Source organism: Amblyomma americanum, chromosome 6, assembly GCF_052857255.1.
Source record: "Amblyomma americanum isolate KBUSLIRL-KWMA chromosome 6, ASM5285725v1, whole genome shotgun sequence".
In the NCBI taxonomy this organism is placed as follows: Eukaryota; Metazoa; Arthropoda; class Arachnida; order Ixodida; family Ixodidae; genus Amblyomma; species Amblyomma americanum.
Genome location: NC_135502.1, coordinates 168,788,506 through 168,813,493, shown reverse-complemented (window position 1 = coordinate 168,813,493; position 24,988 = coordinate 168,788,506). Strand labels below are relative to the sequence as shown.

The window sequence follows — 24,988 nt, the reverse complement described above, 5'->3', positions numbered from 1 at the left end:
GAGGTGTTGGAAGCGTCTGGTGGTATGGCAACCAAATTTGTAGGCATAACGGGGGATCCTCTTGGCATAAGTGGACTCTACCGGTTACACTTCTCTCTCGGCGGAATTGCATTGGAGCACCCCTGTGTTACGTCTCGCCTTCGACGCGCGGTATAGCCGGCGCGGATGCAACGGACGCCGCGGCTTCGTTCATCGCGGCCGCAACGCCTCCCGCCAAGCGCGTCCAGACAGGTTTCAGTGCCACGTGTCGTCGTGCGTGCGTGTGTGTGTGTGTGCATGTTTTGCCCACGCTTGTCAAAGCGCGGCAGCCGGGGAGAGGAGCTCCCCAACTGGGAGGCGAGGAGGTCTGACCGGCGCCGGCCTGGCGGACGCGCCCGTCACGCCTGAACATGTTCATGCGTCGCCGTCTTGTGCGACTCATCCCAAGCCGCTCCTTCTTGCCCTCGACTCCGAGGGTATATAAAGAGAGCTGCCCCGGACGCCAACGAGAGACTTCGATTTCGCCCTTCGAGTAACGTGGTCGCCCTGACCGGCTGCTCTTTTGAGATGCCAGAATAAACAAGTTGTTCTGTTGCCAGTCGACTCATCCTTTGCCGGCACCTTCGGATGTTGCCTGCTTTGCCCCAGGCCGCCAGGCCAACGCTACCCTTGGGGCTTGCAACCCAGATGCAACAACTGGTTGCCAGCGGTGAGATCCCGACAACGGAGGCCAGCAGCGAAGATATGCGGTCAACTGTATGCTGAGCAGCTCAACGACCATCCGGGAGCAGTGCAACGAGCCCTGTGTGATGACTGGTTGCCTGCAGCGGAACGACTGCGCTGAATTCTTGGCTGCGAGGTTTGGTGAGTGCGGGACTTTCTTCTTCTGAGTTTTGCCAGGCTTTTGTTAGTGTCAGAAACAGAGCTGGTAATTGTGGTTGTCGTTGCTGCCGGGTTAGTTTGCGGCAAGACAATAGTAGGCAGTAGAGAAAGCAGCATTCGGAGCAGCCATGGATTTGAAGTCGTTGCGCAAACCGAAATTGCTGGAGCTTGCAAGAGAGTTGGGTCTGGATGTCTCAAACTCAGAAAACCAGAACTGCTAAGGGCTATTCTTGAGTTGGAGGCTGAGGATGACGAGCTGTCGGAATGCCTTGAGACCATTGAGGAGAGGGAGCAAAAAGAGGAGCGCGAGCGTAAAGAGCAAAAAGAGAAAGACGAGCGCGAACGTAAAGATCAAAAAGATAAAGAGAAAGAAGAGCGCGCTTTGGAAATGAAGCGTCTCGAGGTAGAGATGGAACGCGCTCGTAATGGAAGTCAGGCACACGGTGCAGGAGAACGGGTATCGTTCAAAATGACTGACCTGATGCTGCCGTTTAAGCTTGGAGAGGACATTGGTTTGTTCCTGGTTAACTTTGAGCGAACGTGCGAGAAGCAGGGGTTCTCTCGGGAAACGTGGCCACAGCGCTTGCTCACTTTGTTACCCGCCGAGGCGGCCGACGTAGTCGCTCGCTTGAAGAGAGAGGAGGCAGAGGATTTCGACCAAGTGAAATCAAGTCTGCTAAAAAAGTACAGGCTGTCAGCGGAGGCGTTCCGTCGGAAGTTTCGGGAAAATGAAAAAGGCAGAAATGAGTCATATACAGAGTTTGCCTACAGGCTTATGTCAAACATGCAGGAGTGGCTCAAAGAAGAGAAAGCGTTTGGTGACCACGAGAAAATTCTGCAGTGTTTCGGGCTGGAACAGTTTTATAGTCGGTTACCTGAGAACGTGCGGTACTGGGTCTTGGATAGGCCAGACGTTAGTACAGTGGCTAAAGCCGCCGAGCTAGCCGAGGAGTTTGTGACGCGTCGGGCTCGCGGAGCTAAGGACGGTCAAAAGGGTGAATTTGGCTCCAAGTCTGAGAGGCCGAAGTTCACACCGATGAGAGCAAGGGGGGACACGCGTAGTGCGGATGCGAGTGAAAGCAGTCCGACCGAACGTAAGGAGACGGCGGCAGCTGAAGCCGAACGCAGAAAGCGGTTCGAGGCGAAGCAAGCGCGCGTGTGTTATACGTGCCAGAAGCCGGGTCACTTTTCGGCGCAGTGTCCAGAAACAAAAAGAGAAGTCGTGTGTTTGTCATTATGTAGCACTGACGAGAACATGAAGCTTCTCGAGCCTTACATGCGAGACTTTCTCGTGAACGGGAAGGAGTGCCGAGTGCTTCGTGATTCCGCAGCTACAATGGATGTAGTTCACCCCTCTTACGTAGAACCCGATATGTTCACGGGCGAGTGCGCATGGATCAAGCAAGCCTTGGAAGCTCATAGCGTGTGTCTGCCCGTAGCAAAAGTGCTTATTGAAGGACCTTTCGGAGCACTTGAGACGGAGGCCGTAGTGTCATCTATGCTGCCCCCCCAGTACCCGTACCTATTTTCGAACAGGTCCGATCATCTCCTGCGCGAGAAGGGGCTTTTGTTTGGTGAGGCTAGCGTTCAGACCTTAACCGGACCGAGAGTTCGGGAGCTCGCTGCAAAGGCGGTAGTTGCGGGGCCGACGTTGTCGAACAATGAGAAAGGGTCGGAGGCGCAGCAAGCTGATATTCAGAGCACGTCCGAACTGAATAAAATTGAGCCTGTAGCGTTGAAGGCACCAGGTACTGGAGAGGAAATGCCCGACAAGGGAAAGTTAGAAGAGCTTCCGGCCGAGCTTCCGGGACTAAGCTCAGTGACGAACAGGGAAGACACTGATCAGGTTATTAGTGACTTAATCATTAAAGCACCGCTGTCGCCTGAGCAGAAAACCGAACTACACCAACTCTTACAAGAGTTTCAAGGTCAGTTCTCTGAGAGGCCTGGTAGGACTTCTGTCCTTACTCATGATATAGAACTTACCTCGCCAGAGCCAGTACGATCCAAGGCGTACCGGGTGTCACCCCGCCAGCGCGATATTATGGAGGCTGAGGTAAAGAAAATGCTACAGCTCGGTGTTATTGAGGCGGGTGAGAGTGATTATACCTCCCCCTTGATTTTAGTTGAGGTACCGGGCAAGGAACCTCGTCCTTGCGTCGACTACCGCAGGCTTAATTCCATTACTAAGGATCAAATTTATCCGATCCCTAACATCGAGGAGCGCCTTGAGAAAGTTAGTAGCGCTCAGTTTATTTCCACCCTAGATCTTGTCAGGGGTTATTGGCAGGTTCCACTTACAGAAGAGGCTAGTAGGTATGCGGCGTTCATTTCACCAATGGGAACATTCCGTCCTAAAGTTTTGAGTTTTGGTTTGAAGAACGCGCCATACTGCTTTTCAAGCCTCATGGACAAAGTGTTGCGGGGACAGGAAGAATTTGCTTTACCGTATTTAGACGACGTAGCGATATTCTCCGCATCCTGGTCTGAGCATATGGCACACTTGCGGGCAGTGCTAACCCGCCTGCGCGAAGCGGGCTTGACAGTCAAGGCTCTCAAGTGCCAATTAGCACAGGCCGAGGTTGTCTACCTCGGTCACGTGATTGGACAGGGTCGTCGCCGCCCCTCTGAAATAAAGGTGGCCGCTGTGCGAGACTTCCCGCAACCGCGCACGAAGACCGATATTCGGTCGTTCTTGGGTGTCGCCGGCTACTATCAGAGGTACATCCCCAGGTACTCCGATATCGCGGCTCCCCTGACGGATGCTCTAAGAAAAACAGAGCCCCAAACAGTCGTCTGGAGCGAGACAAAGGAGAGAGCTTTTAGCGCCCTAAAGAGCGCCCTAACAAGCCAGCCTGTGCTACGATCGCCAGACTATACCAAAGGGTTCGTTGTTCAGTGCGATGCTAGTGAGCGAGGCATGGGCGTTGTACTGTGCCAAAGGGACAATGGAGAAGTGGAACACCCCGTCCTGTATGCTAGTCGTAAGCTGACCTGTCGTGAGCAGGCGTACAGCGCCACCGAGAAAGAGTGTGCGTGTCTCGTGTGGGCCGTTCAGAAATTGTCATGCTACCTAGCCGGCTCGAGGTTTATCATTGAGACGGATCACTGCCCTCTCCAATGGCTGCAGACCATATCTCCCAAAAATGGCCGCCTCCTGCGCTGGAGCCTCGCTTTGCAACAATATTCCTTTGAGGTGCGTTACAAAAAGGGGAGTCTCAACGGTAACGCCGATGGCTTAAGTCGAAGCCCCTAACGTAGGAATCCGCCTCAAAGTTGTTGGTTACTGATGTTTTCTTCCTGAGGCAGGATTTTTAACATATTGCTTTTGTTTAGTGTTTCAAAGTGATTATGTGCTTTCTAGTGCAATTTTCCAATTTGTGGACGCGTTCTTAGTGCTGCTTGACTACTGTAAGGAACTAGGCAGTTGTATAAAAGGGGAAAGAGCCTGGCAGAGCTTAGTGAGGGTTGTCTCGTGCTTGCTGACTGAGCGGTTGCGTTTCGGCGTAGTTCTAACGCTTGCTGGGAACGAGCACAAAAATGGCAACTCTCCCGAAGTGACTTTGCAGTGTCCTATGTGATCCTGAACCCGAGAACGAGGCCTTCTCTGTGCGCTGCGCTCAAGCAACGTCGAGGGACGATCGGTTTCGATTACGAGCATCATCGAGCGACATCCCTCTGGACAGCGGATGCAGTCCCCTGACCATCGGGATCTCCTTCTCCCGGCGGGGCGGTCTGTTACGTCTCGCCTTCGACGCGCGGTATAGCCGGCGCGGATGCAACGGACGCCGCGGCTTCGTTCATCGCGGCCGCAACGCCTCCCGCCAAGCGCGTCCAGACAGGTTTCAGTGCCACGTGTCGTCGTGCGTGCGTGTGTGTGTGTGTGCATGTTTTGCCCACGCTTGTCAAAGCGCGGCAGCCGGGGAGAGGAGCTCCCCAACTGGGAGGCGAGGAGGTCTGACCGGCGCCGGCCTGGCGGACGCGCCCGTCACGCCTGAACATGTTCATGCGTCGCCGTCTTGTGCGACTCATCCCAAGCCGCTCCTTCTAGCCCTCGACTCCGAGGGTATATAAAGAGAGCTGCCCCGGACGCCAACGAGAGACTTCGATTTCGCCCTTCGAGTAACGTGGTCGCCCTGACCGGCTGCTCTTTTGAGATGCCAGAATAAACAAGTTGTTCTGTTGCCAGTCGACTCATCCTTTGCCGGCACCTTCGGATGTTGCCTGCTTTGCCCCAGGCCGCCAGGCCAACGCTACCCTTGGGGCTTGCAACCCAGATGCAACACCTGCTACGTATGCCCGGACACGGTGTCTCTGCCAAACGGAGTGTCAGGTATATTAGGGCAGGATTTTTTGAGAAAAGGGAAGGTAGTAGTCTCATTCTCTGAGGAAGAGGTTAATGCGGGCGGTTCAAAAGTTCCGTTTTTGAACAGGAGAGGGGCTGAGATTCGCATTACCGATATTGACACCCGTCAAACAGTGGGATCATTGGAGAAGGTATATTCGCGGGTTGCCGTCCGGCTGGTCGAGGAGGCGGTCGTCCTTCCTTGGTCGGAGCACATTTTGTACGCGTTTGTGCCTTCAGATGTAGAGAGCGGCGCCGTGGGAGTGCTTGAGCCGGTCGACTCTCTCAGCAATGGCCTGAAGGCAGCCGCGTGCCTCGTGACAGTTAATGACGCCCACAGAGTGCCCCTACGGGTGGTTAACTGTAGCCAGCAGCCACTGAGCCTTCCCAAGAACAAAACATTGGCTTTCTTCACCTCTGCAATAGAGCAACGTGAGCCCACCGATACGGTACTCGCAACTGTAGAGCATGCTAGTCCTTCGGCTGCTCCAAAGGTGTCGTTCGATCTTTCTCACGTAAAATCCAGGGAGAGGGAGGCTCTGGCTGGTTTGCTGAACGACTACTCGGAGGTATTCGCCGCGTCCAACCTGGATTTGGGCTGCTGTGGCGTTATAAAGCACAGGATAGAAACCGGCACTTCATCGCCCGTTTACCAGCGTGCGTACAGGATTCCTTACTCCCAACGTGAGGAGATGGAGCGGCAGGTGCAGGACCTGATTGATCGCGGCATTGTCGAACACTCAAAGTCACCCTGGGGAGCACCAGCACTATTGGTGGAAAAGCCAGATGGCTCGTATCGATTGGTAGTGGACTACCGCAAACTAAATGCCGTAACTCGCATCGATCCATACCCCATCCCCAATATACAGGAGACGCTTTCTCAGCTGGGCTCTGCCAGGTACTTCACGGTAGTGGACATGGCGGCGGGATTCTGGCAGATAGCAATGGATCCGGCAGATGCCGAGAAAACGGCATTCAACACGCCCTCTGGGCACTATGAATGGAAAAGAATGCCGATGGGTCTGGCCAACAGCCCTGCTGTCTGGCAGAGAACCGCTGATGTTATCCTGGCAGGTCTTCTGGGGAGGCTGTGCTTCGTGTATATGGATGACATTATCATATACAGTGGCAGTTTTGATAACCATTTGCGCGATATTGAGCAGGTTTTGGTGCGACTAAGAGCAGCGGGTCTCAAGCTGAAGCCCTCTAAGTGCCAATTCCTCAAAAACGAGGTGAAATACCTCGGGCACGTTGTTTCAGCTGACGGCGTGCGACCGGACCCTGAGAAACTAAGGTGTGTCTCGGATTTTCCATCCCCGACTAGCGTCCGCCAGGTCCGGCAGTTTCTCGGCCTGATCGGTTACTACCGAAGGCACATAGAGGAGTTCGCCAAGCTCGCTAAGCCGCTCACCGCCTTAACAGCCAAAAATGTCGCCTTTCGCTGGGACGAAAACGCGGAGAATGCCTTTGGGGCCCTGAAAACGAAGCTAATGAGTGCACCGCTGTTGCGCCACCCGGATTTTAATTTGCCCTTCGTTATGGCCACAGATGCGTCAAAGTTCGCAGTTGGTGCCGTGCTCTCTCAGGTTATCGAGGGCAAAGAACATCCCGATGCTTTTGCTAGCCGACAGCTGAGCCCCACAGAGCAAAAGTACGGAGCTACGGAAAGGGAGTGCCTCGCCGTTGTCTGGGCAGTAAAGCACTTCAGATGCTACCTTTACGGCCGCAAATTCAAGCTAGTCACAGACTGCCATCCTCTGAAATGGGTGATGAGTGTCAGGGACCCTAGCTCGCGACTCGCTAGATGGAATCTACACCTGCAGGAATACTGCTTTGAAGTTGAGCACAAGTCAGGAAAGACGCATCTGAATGCTGATGCACTCAGCCGCACAGCTGCCGTGGCAGCTATAGATGAGTTTGTCCCCGTAGTCGACCCCGCCGAATTACGCACAGAGCAGTGCAAAGATCCGGACCTGAAGCGAATAATCGAAAGCTTAGAGGACGCACCGTCTCACCCCGAACAGCTAGGTTATTTCATTGGCAAAGACGGCACCCTGTGTCGGTGCACGAGGCCAACCAGGAAAGGGAGACCAGAGAAAACCGCTTGGGAGAGAGTCGTCATACCTCGGTCGTGGACAGAAAGGGTTCTTCGCGCGTTTCACGATGCGCCATGCGCCGGTCATTTTGGCGTAGCAAAGACACGCAGGCGTGTGGAGCGTTTGTACTTTTGGAGTGGCATGCGACAGGATGTTAGAGACTACTGTGCGAAGTGTCATTCCTGTCTCGAAAGAAAAACACCCAAGGGACGAAGACCAGCTCCAATTCAGCCGTTCCCTGAGGTTTCGGCTCCCTTCGAGCGGACAGGTATGGACATAATGGGCCCATTGCCCACGACCACTTTCGGAAACAAGTACATTTTAGTATTCGTCGACCACCTTTCAAAATACGCGGAAGCGGTAGCACTCCCAGATCAGAAGGCAGACACGGTTGCAAGAGCATTTGTCGAACAGATCGTGCTCCGACATGGACCCCCGAGGCAACTCTTGACAGATCGGGGAACGAACTTCGTGTCGCAGCTAATGAGGAGAGTTTGCGAGCTGCTTAAGATCGCTAAGAAGCAGACAACACCGTACCATCCGGCTTGCAACGGCGCGGTGGAGCGACTGAACCAAACCGTGGCCGGGTTCCTGTCGCATTTTGTTTCGCGCGACCAGCGGGACTGGGACTTGTGGCTCCCGTATGCAATGTTTGCCTACAATTCCGCAGCACACGAGAGCACGGGCGAATCGCCATTCTTTCTTCTCTACGGCCGAGACCCGGACCAGCCTAGTGAAGTGCCAGAGGGCTTCCGTCGTGTCCCATACGCTTCACTGGACGACTATAAGGTTGAGCTAGAATCGCGCTTGCAAGTGGCGAGGGACATCGCAAAGGAGTCCTTAAAGAAAGCGGCGAAGCGCAGGAAGGAGGTGCACGGTCGCAGTGCTAGAGACGCGCCGTTTGATGTGGGGGACAGCGTGTACATTGAAAACTGCCAAAGGCAGATTGGGCTAGCTCGTAAGTTCCAGACGAAGTGGAGAGGACCGTGCGAGGTTGTCGAGAAGCTTTCTCCGGTAAACTTCAGAGTCCGAGACGTGAACCGGCGTTTGATAAGGATACACGCAAATCGCCTCAAGTCGGCACCGGTTCAGTATTCACGAAATGAGGAAAGGGAAAGCGCGGATTTTGATGGGGACAGAAGTGAAGCGGAGCGCGCAGATAGTTCGCAAGAAACGCCCTCTCCTGCATTTGTTCGGCAGGCGCCCGAGGTGACGGCCAGAATGCCACCGGATCTACTTCATGCATTGCTAGAAGAAGAAGCGCGCGAGGTTGCCGCGCAGATAACGCCAGGAGAGGCTCCTGCCACGAGCCCTCGCGAGTCCCAAAGCAGACAAAGGGGCACAGACTTACTTAGTATGACTCATGAAGACCGATATCCGCTGCGAAATCGGAAAGCTAAGTCGGACTAATGGCGTAAACAGAGCGGAGTTTTGAACTGGTTAGAATTGTGTAATGCCACAGCTCATAACATTGCTATGTGCTTATGTGTTAAGTTATCGGAGTTGGTAGTTAAACCTTTCTGTCATTAAGTAACACCTTCACAGGAGAGCATGCGGAGCGCATGCAGAACCTGCCCTACTTCCTTTCGTTATCTATATTTTTGTCTGTGCCGTGATCGTGCTAGAAGTGGGAGCTCCTTTGTAACTGTGGTAAATTTATTTCGTCCAGTTTGGACTAGAAAGGAGAGGCTTGGGTGCTGAGTTTCATGTTTATCTGTAAAAGAAGATCAGTGCTGCCCCTGGAGACGCCAGTATTGACAGCGGAGGCATATGGTGTCGTGCAGTGGTGTTGAGTGCAGCGAAAAGTGTTTTGTCGGACGCACTGTGCGAGGCGATTCAGAAAGACAAGGGGAGCTGCGTGGACTCAAATGTTCGGAGAACATTCTTCTGGAGGGTGAGCGAGTGTGACATTCCGTGTATGCTACGAGGATCCACGTTCGACGGCGCGGCGTAGACGGAGACCCGTGACAGCGGCATCATCAATTACCCAGCCATGCTCTTTGAGTGACGACCAGAAAGACCGGACCCGCCGCCGCCCCGGGGAAACAGGCTTTATCCTCCCCAATTTCCGGGCCACTGGGACAACATTGTTTCCCTCCCCCCTTCCCCCCCCCCCCCCCTTTGTCGTGGGCTATCGCCGGGAAGGCACCCACAGCTTCCCAGAAGGGCCGTGACGGACACCTGTCATGGCGGACAGGCAGTACTCGCCAAGAATGTGGAAAGACAGGCGCTAGTGAATTAGCTCCGAAGAGAGAGCCTGTGTATACTCTCACTTGAGAGAGAGTGGTGGCATTTTTGTTGTTTATTTAGTTTGTATTGTTAACAGACTCTGGGTTCGAGGCTAAGCCCCACTTCAAGGGGTGGTCCCCATCTCGCATGTTATTTTGGATTGGAGAATTGATGCTTTGGGCGGGCCACTGGAAATGACCGCCCCTAGTCCTTTGTTAATCAAGTGCTTAAAAGCGCATGTAAACGGATGCAGTCCAGTCTGAGCTGGGGCTCCATGCTTAGCATGTAATGTGATGCTACTTAGGCACTAACCTGCCCGGTCGATGAGTAAAGTAGTGCAAAGTTTGTTCTGTTGTAAAATTATGCTCTGCTGTCATCATCTACATGCTCGCCTCCTGTTCATCTTCCAAGCCGAACGACACTAGAGGAAGGGTTTGTGAACCATCCTCGAAGAAACGGACGACTATTGAAATTCTACTGCATACACGCTCAGGACGACATCGTTCGCCAAGAGGGCCTTCAGCGCCGAAACCCGACGGCGTGCAGCTTCTGCCAGCAACCGCTCGAGCCCAACTCCGGAGCCACTCCATCGCCCCCATGAAGTCGTCGGCACGTAAGCTCGGACGCCCCAGCCTCTGATGTATAATCTTAATCTTGTGTAATTATTGAATATACCTGTTTGTTTAAACTGAGCCATACGGTGTCTCTTTGCCTCTCCGTCCCGTGTGGACCTGCGCATTATGGGGGTCATCACAGTACTATCATATATTGCACCTGTGCTTGCATACATCTTCAATTTGTTAATTGAAACGGGAGATTACCCGGAAGAAATGAAGAAAGCAACAGTGACAGTTGTGTTTAAAGGGGGAGATAAAGATGTAGTGTCCAGTTATAGACCAATATCTGTGATCCCAGTCTTTTCAAAGGGCTTGGAAAAAGTAATCTTTTCCGTGTAGTGAAACAAATCCTGTCTCATGCTCAATTTGGCTTCCGACGGAGAAAGTCGACGGAAACGGCTTTGTTATCACTTAAGAAATGTGTCCTGCAAAACACTGAAGCAGGTATTCTCATTGTGGGACTCTTCATTGATTTTAGTAAGGCTTTCGATTCCCTAAACCATCAAATTTTAACTCATAAACTTTCTCAAAACGGAGCTCGTGGAACATCTTTAGACCTCATGAAATCATACCTGCAAAGTCGAAAACAATCTGTCTGTATCCACAACCATCAGTCTTCTTTTCTGGCGGTACGAAATGGTGTGCCTCAAGGCAGCATTCTGGGCCCGATGCTTTTTAACATCTATATAAATGACATTGTTCATATTTATGACAAAGCGAAATTTATTATATACGCCGATGATGGCAGTTTACTAATCCCTGGTCATGACATAAACAAGTTAATTGAAGAGTGCAACGTAATCCTTACGAAACTAGAGAACTGGTCCTCTTCTAATTGCCTCCAAATAAACCCTACAAAGACTAAGGTAATAATTATCCGTGCAAGGAACAAGCCAGTCGAACTACAACGCGCTCCTAAATACGCAGGTCAAGAAATTCAAATTGTAGACAGCCACAAAATCCTCGAAGTTAGTTTCTCGTCGCACCCCAGGTGGGATCGACATGTGGAAAATATTTGCAAAAAGCTCTCTTCAGTAGCAGGTGTTCTAACACGATGTCGATGGCTCCTTCCCACACACGTGAAAATTCAAATTTATCATGCTCTTTTCGGTTCCGTAACTCTGTTTGGGCAACACAACCACAAAAACAAATGTGATAAAAATACAGGTTCTGCAGAAGAAAATGATCCGCTACAGTGCAAACCTTCCTTATCTGACTCTCCAACGCAAACTGCTTTTAGAAATTATAACATAATTCGTTTTGAACATATACAGGTTTTTCGCATTTTGAGGTTCTTTTACTTTTCTTCTCCTGCTTATAGAGATTTCTTAATACGTACTACACAGTTAAGGACCGCTTCGAATCGACTCTACACCTGAAATACCGATCTCTGGTATATTCCATATTTTCGAATTATTCATAAACTACAAACGCTTGAACACAATTTACCGACCACTCTTAATAAGTACAACGTTTTGGATAGTGTTAAACCAAGCGAGTTAAAAATGTATTTTGTTAATATATAGCCAGGTTGCATTTTATGTTCCTCTGTTGCCTGCCGGTGCCATGTATGCCTATTGAGTGTCTTTTCTCTTTATTTTTCTCGGGTCTTCTCTTTGTTTTCATGCGTCTGTAAACTATTGTTAGTGAACATACATGCTCATTGTTTTCATTGCATTTAATCTATATGTCACTTGCTTCGTTGTTTTTGTGTTTGCTCTAATATATATATATATATATATATATATATATATATATATATATATATATATATATATATATATATATATATATATAGAGAGAGAGAGAGAGAGAGAGATTTAAGAGAAGTAGGCACTTCTACAGCGACACATTTATTTATCAACGTTTCAACCGCGGTGCGGTCTTCTTCAGGACTGTAGTGGTCTCGCGACAAATCAACGTTTCAAGTTTGTGAGCTGCAGAGGAAGGCAAAAGGAGTGTAACAAGCAAATAGCAACAACAGTTCAAAAAATGAACAAAAAAGTAAAAAAAAATAAAGATAGGGGTGTGGGGAGCAGACAGGGACAAGAGTGGAGGAGGAAGCAAAAAATAGAAAAGAAAAAAAAGGGGGGTACTATTATAGTAAGGAAGGACGTGGTAAAAAAAGGAGATGGCGAAACGAGAGAAAGGGAGAGGAAGACGGTGCGAGGGACATGGGCAGCACGGCAACCACAGGCGTACGAAAGAAAAAAGGTGCAAACAAAACACACAAACAAAATGCACAAACACAAAGGGCGCCGCTGCAGATGCGTGGCCAAAGAGGAGCCGCTGCGCAAATGACACTGGCAGCGACGAACAGGCCAAACCAGGAGTCTTTTGGGGGGTCTCACTAATTTCCGGTGAGCCGAGGGCTATAACGTTAAGGAAGGAGTAGGCTACGCTAACGAGCACGTGTAAGAACTTACTCAGGGGGTCTGGGTTTCACTGAACGGTGCACCCCTTTCCCTGGGCGGGTCGTTGAACCGACTTCGTCGCTAATACTTGGTTGTAGTGGAGGAGGGCTGGGCTAACTGTGTACAAAGATTTCAAATTGTCGGAAAAAAGTAAGGAAAGAATGTCAGAGCTTATCAATACTACACGAGGCAGGATAGTGTAAGTAAGGAGGGGTATGATTGCCTGCTAGGAGTTATAAAGGGTATATCTGAGTTAGCCAATTAACGAGAAGTGCAGTATTATTTTGTTTGGAGGTCGTGAATAAAAGAAAGGGTACCAGGCTTTTCGTTAAGACCTTCTTGAATAGTATTAAACGTGTGGATAAAATAGAATTCACGTTGTTCACGTTCTCGCCTGTTTTTGAAGCCCCCTTGAATAATTGTTACTTTTAGTTGGTCAAATGGGTGTCCTTCTGAGTTTACATGCTTGGATAGGGGAAGATTGGGAAGAGACTTGGTGTGTGCTCGGTGGTTGTTAAATCGAATGCGGAATGCAGTGTTCGTCTCTCCTATGCATTGCTGGTTACACACAGTGCATTCAAGAAGGTAAATAATGTTTGATGAGGCGCAGTCAAACTTGCCGTTGATTGAATGCTGGAAAACTGACCTCGTACTAGTTGCGGAACACGTAGTCTTCATGTGCTTGCAAACTTTGCAGCGACCTTTACCACAGGACTGGCATCCATATTTTGGGGTTTTTTGTTCCTTGGAGTGGACTAGACGGTTCTGAATGTTTTTGGCAGCCTGTAAATCACGCGGGGTGCGCATGTAAATATTTTAGATAGTCGTTGGATTTGCTGGAGAATATTAGAGTGCTTATTAAGAATTCTGTTTATGTTCGGTACGTTACTGTTAAATGTGAGAATAAGGTTTGTAGTGTAATCATTTCGGTTATCTCTTCGGTGCCCCTGGAGCATTTGACTACGGTTCAGATTTGAAGTTCTGCTTATGGCGTCATCAATAAAAGAACGTGGATAGCGCTGCGTTAAGAGCACGTAAACATTTTTAATGCCTTTTTATACGTATATGTAAACATTTTTTTTTTTTGCTTGAAGTGCGTTTGTCGTGTACTGCCATTTCAGAGGCGCTTGTGCCCAGTCAAGCTGCTTTTTAGCAGCTTTTAGCGCTTGCTTCTCTCTAGTATGTAACTTGCATTTTGTAAAAATGAAATGAAATTGCATTTGGAAGAGAAAGACAAGGTTTCATTTTGCAGTGTAAGCTTGCGTCTCTAGAATGAACAGAGAACGTTGCCTCACACTGCTTGGGCCTGTCGTTTGACCCTTCGTTGACCGCACGAAAAAAAAAAGGACCTCTCTAGGAAACTATTTGCGGGATCTTTCCTCTGCTTCAGGAGGGGAGGGGGAGGGGAAGGGGGTTGATGGCCTCCCCTTTGTCGGGTTCGCCGCGACACGCGACGAACGACGGACAAGACGACAAAAGGAAGCGGGGAAAACTGCCTTTCCGAAATTAACCGTGACTTGCAGGTGCCTACAGCTGTGTTTGGATTCCAGGGAAGTAGCAGCTGAATCCTCCTCGCCCATTCCCACGGGGCTCCGCGTGCCATGTCGCCATGTGCGGCGAAAAGAGCAGTGTGCAGAGTTTAAATTAAACAAGCATGAAGCTATACAATGAAGCCAATTACAGACATCTAGAGGAATTTCAAGAGCATGCTGTGTGATGCTAGTTATCTCAGTGAAAACTAATGCAGTCAACTATTATTTCGTATTTTTTTTACCCAACAGACATGAAAGGTCTGAAGATGAATTAGTACCAAACACATCGGTGCATCAGTTGTGATGCCTGAAAAAAGTTGTACCAACATATAGATGTTCATGTCTTGATAATCAGGAATACTGAAGAATTAAGGAAAATTAAAACATTTTTTTTGTTCGGGCTCACACACCTGCTACAAACATCTTTATACGTACCAATTTAAATGACTCTGTAGCAAGCTTTTTGGGCAAAAAGTACAGTATGGGAGAAAGGAGTCTTTAGGAAATGCACTGTGTAGAAATAGCCATACCAATTCCATGTCATCGTTCGATAAATGTAACAAATACCGTGCAAAGAAGCTTGCTGCATAGTATAGTTGCAAGTTACTAATTGCAGACCGCTCTGCAGTCACTGGACTGTGATTGTGTATGTACTGCATGACAGTGCGTGGATAGCAAAGCAGTTAACCAACAAAGAGATGCTTGTTCATATCGTTTACCACACATATAAACATCATCAATGAAACAGGATGCTATGTGTAACTTTTTGACATGTTCCTTTTTGGCAGCCTCTAAAAATGTTTCCGCCTAAATGAGCTGGCTTGTTTTGCAACAATATAACCACGGGACTGCTGTAAATTGCCCCATTTTCAAATTGTATGAAAATCATTGCATGTGAGTGGTCACAACCCTATCCTGTTTCTTGAAGGTCCCGTTGCTTTGTTGGCAATGCTTGGACAACCATGGCCAGCTTTCCGCATTCATGTGCACAGGGTATGCCCATTACGTGCATGCCTTTCCACCTAGTAATGGCTTACAATGCAAACATACAAAAAAAACACATAGAGCACAAGTACAGGTAGTGTTTGTAGTCCACACTCTTCTTCTTCACCTCAGTAAATATGGCACATACCCACGCGGGGGGATTGGCCAAGGTACAGTGGAGATTTGCGAATGAAGTATTTGCACGGGAAAAAAGACGTGAGGCGGCGGCGTAGAAGTCTGAATCAAGATAAAGATAGGAAAATTCAATTAAATTTAAGAAATATCAATTACCAGGAATAGAACCAAGCATTTCGGACATGAGACAGAATTTTGCATACAGCTAACGAGGTAACCGCTCAGTTGCACTTATGTAATCATGAAGGTAGCCACAAATACTGCTTAACGGGAAATCCTTGGCGCTCGCACCGAACGAGAGAAGAACTGGAAGAGACTGAAAGAGGGACCTCCAAATACTGATTTCCTTGAACAACCGCCGGCAAGAGAGGAGAAAATGGTCTAATGTTTCAACTTGCCCACATGAGACACAAATGTTTGTCGCAGGGAACCCGTATCTGCGTAAGTACAAATTTAAGTGAGGGATTCTGCATCGCAGAAGCGTCATTGACACCTCAAAACGCCTTGATTTACACCACCGGACATCCCATGGGTACTTTAAGTGGTGAAAATCCACGGTATTGAGCAACGGATCACTCAAGCTGGCTGAAATATGTTGGAACCACTGGAAACGTGAAGTTTCCAACAGAATGAGGTGAGGGACGGGATAGATTAAGATTACAGGAGCGCTGAGAGCTGACCTTGCCAATAAATCAGCCACCTCGTTAAAATAGACACCCGAATGCCTGCAGGTACCCGGACAAAGCGGATCTCACGCACTGTGCACGGAACAAAAAACCTAAGCGGCCGATTCAATAAAGATTTTCCGGAGTTTTGGAGAGAGCCTAAAACTGAAAGGCAGTCTGCAAGAATAAGAACCCGTGCTACATGTCTGGGAATTTTGAGAAGAACCAAACCAATAGCCAAAACTCTACGAAGAGTTTAGAAGTATAATCAGGGATACGAACGGAATAGCTCCAAGCCAGATCCTGCGAATATATCCCAATCGCCGCCTTCTGACAGCTGCCGGAGGCATCAGTGGAGAGAACAGTATGATGAGGAAAATTGTGTAGGTGTTGAGAAAGAAGACCATTTAGGATATTTGCGAGCATATGTTTCGCATGGAACGGGTAAATATGGTCGTAATAGAAGACGGGGTCAGCCTGCGTATCAGCAACTCGTTGCAGGGAGATCAGATCAACCTGAAGCGGAGCTTGCGCGAACCTAACTTGCGGAAGCTGATAGTCTGGCCAATGTTGCTGTTGTTGTTAGCCTATCAAAAGATCGCACATACCCACACTGGGCGATCGGCGAAGATGCCGGTGGCTATTAATCTGTACTCAATTAACAAAAAACAAAACAACGCGGGAACGCAACACTGGCAGATGTGCTGAATTTCAGGAACAAACCATGCAACAAGTAGCAAAATATTCCTAAATCAGATTTTACATTGCATAATGAACCATGACTGTACCAAAGCAATCAGACATAAGTGAAGCATTTCATTCCTTTCGTGACATAAACGAGCTATGAGGTTTGTTGAACAATTAAAAAAGTGATATTTCATGGCAGCCAGCATGGGTCATTTCAAGTTATAGCTCAAGATTACAATCACATCTGATATAAATTACACGCATGCTATGAAAGCAAGATAATTTTTTTTCCTTTTTTATGAGAAATGCACAGGCAGTTTCAAGGCTTGCTTCACAATTTAATTTCTGGCGTATACACAAAGGCATGTTTATAAATTATTCGGGCGTTACACCAGAACCAACACTACTTAGGTTGGTAAATCATGTTCATTACCTGGGTGTCATTAATAGGAAACATATGCTAATGCTGCTAATGTTATAGACGAACAAACAGTGGTTTTATGAAGACGTTAAGCTATACGTGATACTGTTGTGTCCATCAGGTAATGAACTGTGCGGCAGTTTCAGTTTCTCTTCTCTTATTTTCAAATTCAATTCTCTTACTTTCAGTTTCTCTTCTTCAGAGTTTCAGTTTCAGTCACATGCATGTTGCTTGACACCGCGTATACGTGACGCAGGAAAAGTAGAGGGGGGGGGGGGGTCGGAGGAAACTTGGCGTCAGCATGACATCGCTCGCTCCGGTGTGTCGTTCGATCTTGCATCTACAATACAACAACGTGCCGACGAGGTAAATCTTTACTATGAGTTTCACGGGATCTTACGCCCCCTCGTACATTCCTGAAAACCCCGGATCAGCCACCAATACGATGGAACCAGTAGAAGGCACTGTTTTCTACCTACTTAAAGGCGTCTGGCACCTGAGTTTCCTGCATCCCGGCGCAAAGCTATAGCTGCTTCTGCAATCGCGCGGCGTCGGAGGTCAGCGTCGTTCCGGAACGCCTCCCGCCACGAGCGCAATTTTAAAACGAAGGAGACCTCAATTAAGTGAAGTTACGAAACGCGAAGATGCGTCGAAGGTGCCTCCGCCCGCCTTCCGTCGCGGAGACAAAAAGAGGGCTCCTTCCTAAAAACTGAAAGAGAGGGGAGAGTAACAGAAAGAATATGGGGAACGAAGGCGCGAAATCGCAAAAGTGTGCGTTATTGCAATGGGTTACTGCCCTATATGGAGCATCACGCTCTATTATCTGCAAAGCAGGAAAAAAGAAATAAATAAAATATATAAAAAATATAAAAAGTTGAGGGGGGGAATAGGCAGTATGCTTTGCTCTCATAACTGTTTTCTCTGGTCATGAGCAAGAAAGACTGGCAGGGGGAGGAGAAGGGCGGCATGTGGAAGCAAGCACGCAAATTGGCATGACCTCAGGCGATGCAGTCCGGGTGCTATGAATTTCAGTAGGGCTAGGACTATGATCTCTGAAGTGTGGAGAGAGTACCAGGGTTTTCATCTATACCGGCCTGCACAGTATTAAACTGATATATAAAGTATGACTCTCGTTGCTCACGCTCACGGGCATTTTGGAAGCCGCTCTGTAGCAGCGTAACTTTTAGTTTGTGAAACTCGTGACCTTCCTGGGAAAGATGTTTCGACAGGGGGAGGAGAGAAAGAGATCTGATGTGCGCGCGGTGGTTGTTGAATCTAATTCGGAGGGAATTCTCTGTTTGGCCAATGTATTGCATCTGACAATCGCCACACTCGAGCATGCATACTACGTTACTACTGTCACAGTTCAAGTTTTCACGGATGGAGTGTTTGAAGTTAGAGTGTGTGCTTTGAGCTAGTGTTGTTGTCCGCATGTGCTGGCAAACTTGACAGCGATTCTTCCTGCAAGGTAGGCAAACCACAGGGTTTTACTTATTGACAGTAGAGTGAACTACATAAATCTGCATGTTTTTTGGTAGTCTGTAGGTAACCTGCAGAACTGTTGGAAAAATTTTTGACAGTCGATCGTTTTGTTCGATTATGTTGAAATGTTTTTTTTTAGAGTTTTGTTAACATTAGGAAGGTTGTTTGCGAAGGTTAAGACGAGATTAGAGCGGTGTTCATTTGCGGTTGCTAATGGGGGATCCCCAAACATTTCATTACGATCTGTTGCTTCCGCTTTCGTAACGGCATCATCAATAATGGAGGCCGGATAGCATTGGTCCCTCAGAACCTCCCGCATACGGCTAGAATTTTTTTCGAAGTCTTCTGGTCGTGAGCAGATCCGTTTGAATCTGATGGCTTGGGAATATGGAATTGAAGTTTTGCAGTGGCGTGGGTGGCAGCTCTTCTAATGAAGGTACTGTTGCCTATCCGTGGGCTTTCTATAGACACTGGTGATTAAGGTACCCTTCTCCATTCGAATTGAGACGTCCAAGAAATTAATTTGACTGGTGGAGTAAGGGTGTGTGAAACAGATGTTTGGATGTACGTTGTTAAATGCTGAAATAAACTGGATGAATTGGTCCTCTGTTTTCGTCCATACCATGAATATGTTGTCTAGAAAGCGTTTGTTAAAAGCCGTTTTTGTTGGGTATGAGCGGATAAACTCCGATTCAATGCTATGCATATATATGTTGGCATAGTTTGGGGCCATTTTCGTTCCCATAGCGGTACCACTCGTTTGTAGGTAAAAGGAGTTGTTGAATTCAAAAAAGTGGAGCTTGAGGACCAGATCAGTAAGTGCAGCGTTGGTACTTAATTTGGCTAGAAGCATCATCGTTTTTGTGTTTTCCATAGGATGCGACCAGAATCGGATGCCATCATCATGCGGTATGTTTGTGTACAGAGACACTACATCAAGGGTAACTAAATATATATATGCAAAGTTGAGAGACGCTTCATTTAGACAGATTTATTTGGAGTCGACATTTCGGACAGAGCCTGTCCTTTCTCAAGACGGAAGTTACAGCGATCTTCCTCCCGTTCTTGAGGAGTTGTAATTGGCACACATGTCCGCCACATGAAAATAGCAACAAGCAATCGGGTGCTGGAAAGAAGATGGACAGAAAAGAAAAATACTAGAAAAGAGAGAAAGAGTAATAAATAGAAAAAGGAAACGCGCTGTCGCACCCTGTCCACCGAAAAGCCGCTGGGAGCGTGCAGAAAAAAAAAGAGAAAGAATTAAAGGAAAACGAGGAGCGGGAGGAGAGAATTTTTTCCAATTTTTTTTTTAAATCTTGATTCAGTCTTCTGACGTTTCCTTCCCCGCGCAAATGCTTCATTGGCATTCTACTCTATACCTTGGTCAATCCCCCCCACGTGGGTATGTGCCATATTACTTGACCAGAAGAAGAAGAAGAAGAAGAATGGTCGCCCCTCAAGGCAGAGCGGCGGCGAGTACAGAAACAGACGGTGGCGGATTCGCGGAGATGCGTGTACTCGCGTGCCCCTGGCCAAAACGAGTAAAAAAGAACAGAATAAAGCGCAGACATGGCAGGACACTTCCCTGAAGCCTCTTCGGCAGGAATAGTCAATGTGGAATCAGCGGCGCAGTTTGCTTAAGTAGAGACATGTGCACTGTGCATGCAAACACAAAAAATAAAAATAAAAAAGGCGACAAAACATCCGGGTTCGGGAAAGTGTCGTGGGGGGGGGGGGGGGGGGGATGCGGGAAGTAAACGTGAATGGCGGGAGCATTTAGGCAAGGGTTCTTCAACTGCACCCCGCTCGGCAAAGTGGTCGAACTGGGTGGGGTGGAGGTAAAGATGCGCTTCTTTATCCCGCGCACGCTGCCACAAACGTGGGGAATGCTGAGAAAACTCTAGGGAAAATGTCTTTCCCTAAACCGGACATGACGTCATTAAAAGCCACGTGACCATGACGTTAGAGGCGTGACGTCACTTTTTTTTGGGCCAATCAGCGTTTCCAGCCTACCGACCCGCAATCGCTTGTGTCTTTGTAGGGTTTATTTGGAGGCAATTAGAAGAGGACGAGTTCTCTAGTTTCGTAAGGATTACGTTGCACTCTTCAATTAACTTGTTTATGGCGTGACCAGGGATTAGTAAACTGCTATCATCGGCGTATATAATAAATTTCGCTTTGTCATAAATATGCACAATGTCATTTATATAGACGTTAAAAAGCATCGGGCCCAGAATGCTGCCTTGAGGCACACCATTTCGTGCCGCCAGGAAAGAAGACTGATGGTTGTGGATATAGACAGATTGTTTTCGATTTTGCAGGTATGATTTCATGAGGTCTAAAGGTGTTCCACGAACTCCGTCTTGAGAAAGTTTATGCGTTAAAATTTGATGGTTTAGGGAATCGAAAGCCTTACTAAAATCAATGAAGAGTCCGACAGTGAGAATACCTGCTTCAGTGTTTTGCAGGATACATTTCTTAAGTGATAACAAAGCCGTTTCCGTCGACTTTCCCCCTCGGAAGCCAAATTGAGCATCAGACAGGATTTGTTTTGCATTAAAAAAGTTCACTACACGGGAAAAGATTACTTTTTCCAAACCCTTTGAAAAGACTGGGATCACAGATATTGGTCTATAACTGGACACTACATCTTTATCTCCCCCTTTAAACACAACTGTCACACATGCTTTCTTCATTTCTTCCGGGTTATCTCCAGTTTCAATTAACAAATTGAAGATGTATGCAAGCACAGGTGCAATATATAATAGTGCATATTTGACTGGTTTTATCTGAATATTGTCAACATCTAAGGCTTTGCTATTATTCAAATTCATAAAGGTCTCATTGGTGGGCTCAAGGAAAAGGCTTTCGAAAGGGCTACAAGATGAAGGAACTTCAGGTAGATGCATCATGGGTAAATGGGTGGTTAAAAAATTGCTGTTTAAATGGCCAGCAAGAGCCTGAGCGGATAATTCAGAGCCCTTATAGATTATTCGTTGAGCTGGCCATTTTTCGTATTGCGACGTAACAAGCTATCTACAACTTTCCACACAGTGTCTGAATTTTTCATTCTAACATCAGAGAACAGTTTTTGATGATACACAGTCTTAGCACGCTTAAGCTCAGCATTTAGATTATTTATTGTTTTTTTTTAATAAGAGATTCAAGAGAGGGATTATTTAAAAAGGCATGGTACTTGTTTTTGGTCTTTATCATTCTTCTGTGCTCTGGCGTGATCCATGGTTCTCTTATTCGTTGAGACTGCTTAATGTTCTTTATATATTTCTTCAAAAACCTTGATAAACGCTGAATATGCATTATTTGAGACTTATATAGAATAACTAGGACTCCCGCCCAAAACCATTTCAGCTTATCTGGGTACCTCCAACCTTTTTTATTTGCGTGTAAGTCCAGCCCCTCTTCTTCTTTGTTATTGTAGCCGCTATTGTTTCTCAAGTACCATCTTGATAATAGCAGTTCCTAATTCAAGCCTTCTGCAGGGTTTGATGGACCTATTTAATTGGAAATGAGGAGAACACGTGCACAGGGTGGAAAGCGTGTGATCTGCCACGAAACACTGAGGCGGTCCCGAGATGGGCCTTTATTAATGTTGACAGCCGTTTTGTGTCTCTTCACTTGGCAGCGACGACACAGCGTGTGCGGTCCCCATGGTTTTGCCCCAGCTGTCGAAGCAATCCTCGGGCACGGCCTTCGAAATCTGATGTTTTTATTTAAAAAACACATGGACCAAAGTCGTGCTGTATGCAGTGCGATCGCCATGTGGTTCCACTGACGGCGAACAATCATCCACCTAGCCCGGCTCTTTGGACAGATTCAGGAAACGACTGAAAAGAACAAAAGTAACGAGCAAACAAGTTAGAACGCAAAGAAACGAAGGCGCTCTGCGCTAATGCTGTAGCGAGGTCTAATATGTAAATTTTCACGGCTGGCGTCGATTTCTACAAAGCGCGGGTAGTCGCTACGGAAATAAACAAAGGCGCACTGGAGCTGGGTAAGTCTGCAGCTACCAGCAGGAGTTTTTTGTCTCTACCGCCGATTTCCACACCGCGCGATCGTCATAACTTTTCTTGGACTTGCTGTTGAAGCTGACAGCGATCATAAAAATTAAGGCCGCCGACTGTAGTGACAGAGGCTTGCCATTGAAAGGAACAAAGCCGTGCACTTTGTCAACCAGGCAACGAGGCCTAGCGCGAGTTTTAGAGCCGACTTGGACAAAGCGCGAGACGGCGCGTGCTTCTAACGCTTGCCGACGCAAAGAAACAAAGGCGCGCTTCGCTGGGATAATGCCGTAGCGAGGTCTAATATGTAAATTTTCACCGCTGCCGTCGATTTCGACAAAGCGCGAGAAGTCTCTAAGGAATTAAACAAAGCTGCACTGCACTGGGTGAATGCTGGACACTTAGGCCAGGCGCGATTTCCACAATGCGCGAGTCGGAACTTCTGGACTGACCGTTGCAGCTGATAGCGATCCTAAAGGGCAGATTGTAGTGGCAGAATTATCGTGGCCACTTTTACCCTGGTCTTGCCGCTGCAAAGAAACAAAGGCGCACTGGGGTCGATGCCCTGGCGTCTCGCCACGTGGTATCGGTCCGCGGCAAATAAGGACAGCATCGGCTCGCCAGAAGCATCCAGGAAACGATGCTGCAAAAAAAGTTACGTTACAAGCGCCGCAATTTGGCGAGTTCTGCACGAGAAAACTTGCGAAAACGTTTTTCAATTCTACCTCGTGATAAGGCGCCCGTGTGCTGTGCGATGTCAGTGCACGTTAAAGATCCCCAGGTGGTCTAAATTATGCCGGAGCCCTCCACTACGGCACCTATTCTTCCTTTCTTCTTTCACTCCCTCCTTTATCCCTTCCCTTACGGCGCGGTTCAGGTGTCCAAAGATATATGAGACAGATACTGCGCCATTTCCTTTCCCCAAAAAAACCAATTAATTATTATTATTACCTCGTGATTGAGAACGTGCACGCGCGACAAGCGCTTCATCGTGGCTGTCAGACGGCGGTTCAGATGGCGACGCCAGCGGTCCTCAAACCGCACCTTATGTGGGTCGTCGTAATGGAGTTGAAAAAATTTGAACACCAGCACGACACTAGCCACGTGCTCCTGCAGCAGGAAAACGAGGTCCTGGAATGCTCAAGGCATGTAAGTAAGCGGTACAGCACTTCATGTAGCGAAATTTGAGATAAAATGCGTACCTTTATGTCGCTGGCGATTTCTCGCGGGTCAGCGCCTTTTGGGGGTTGTCGCAATGTCGTGGAAGCAACAACTGTACAGAAATTTCAGCTGGCTGTCGCCGACGAGCGCACCACGCAAAAAAAGCCATACCTGGACAGCTCCCGAAACGCGGGCGTCGCCGCCTACGCACACGAAGAGAATGCCCGCAGACCACGCACGCCCGGTGGCCGGCCGGCCGGCCCTAGCGATTTCCGAGGCACTCTAGGGACAGGCCGAGATAGGCGCGGCGACCCCACATCCGGTTGAGAACTAGGGCGAAGCGAAAAAACGTCACGCAGACACGCATCCCACCGACCAATCGGCGTTTCTAGCCTACCGACCCGCAAACGCTTCTTGCGCGCCGCGCGCCTACATTGGGCATCTTCGATTATCTGCCTCTGGCAGGCCGCGGGCTGCCTGCGGGGCTGCCAGAGCGCGCATCCAGGCGCTCGATTTCCTCGGGCTGCTTTGTGCTATTCCGGTGGCTGCCCAGAACGCGTTCGTTTTTCTCTGGCTTGGCGGTTTCGGGCTGCCAGCGAACAGCCAGACTCGCCAGCACGATTTTGTGCTGGCAGCACTCGGGCTACTAGCTGAGGACGGAGAGGTGGTATGGTAGCGGGAAGCACGCGCGGCCATTTTTATATGGACGAGAAGGACCGCGGTTCTTCATGCGATAATTTGCGCGATGCAGGCGCTTGTTTTGACTGTTTGGACCTGTGCGTGGCCAATGACGGAAGTCCCACTTTCTTTCGGCCTCCAACCTCACCCACATCTATAGACCTGACCTTACATTCACCTGACGTCCGTGTGCAGTGGTCAACTAGAACTGACCGAATGTGAAGTGATCACTACCCGATATTTGTGTTTACTGCCGACTTCCATCTGCGTGGTCCTAAAATTTGCCATGTTGTTAATTGGGACAAATACAGGGAGCACTTAGCCTGTGTTTCCGGTGATGTGAGAGACAAAATGATTTATGCTAAGATGGCTGCTACTACGGCGCTCAAGCTACCTGATCATTTTCCGACTCCGGATTTAAAACTCAGGAACCTCTGCGCAGCGCGCAGAAGGGCGGAGCGACAACTGTTGCGGAAGAAGGACGACAGAGCCTTGAAGACAACTTTCAACAGGCTCAGCTCTGCCATTAGACGTCATGCGAACAAGCTCTGTAGGTCCCAGTGGGCATCCTTTTGCGCTAGTTTGACTGTTTTCTCACCGATAAAGAGAATTTGGCGTGTCGTTGGCAGTCTTGCTGGTGGCTCTCGTCCGAGTAAACCTTT

The 24,988-nt window shown here is 48.4% G+C and overlaps 1 long non-coding RNA gene across 1 annotated transcript; it reads right to left on the bottom strand.

Annotated features, from left to right (window-relative positions):
- Positions 1-22,222: 22,222 nt before the first annotated feature.
- Positions 22,223-23,778, bottom strand: LOC144095044 (uncharacterized). Its single transcript, XR_013306680.1, has 3 exons — positions 23,439-23,778; positions 22,940-23,130; positions 22,223-22,313 (listed from the first exon to the last, which is right to left on the bottom strand). It is a non-coding gene; the product is annotated as an uncharacterized LOC144095044 (long non-coding RNA).
- Between the last annotated feature and the right edge of the window lie 1,210 nt (positions 23,779-24,988).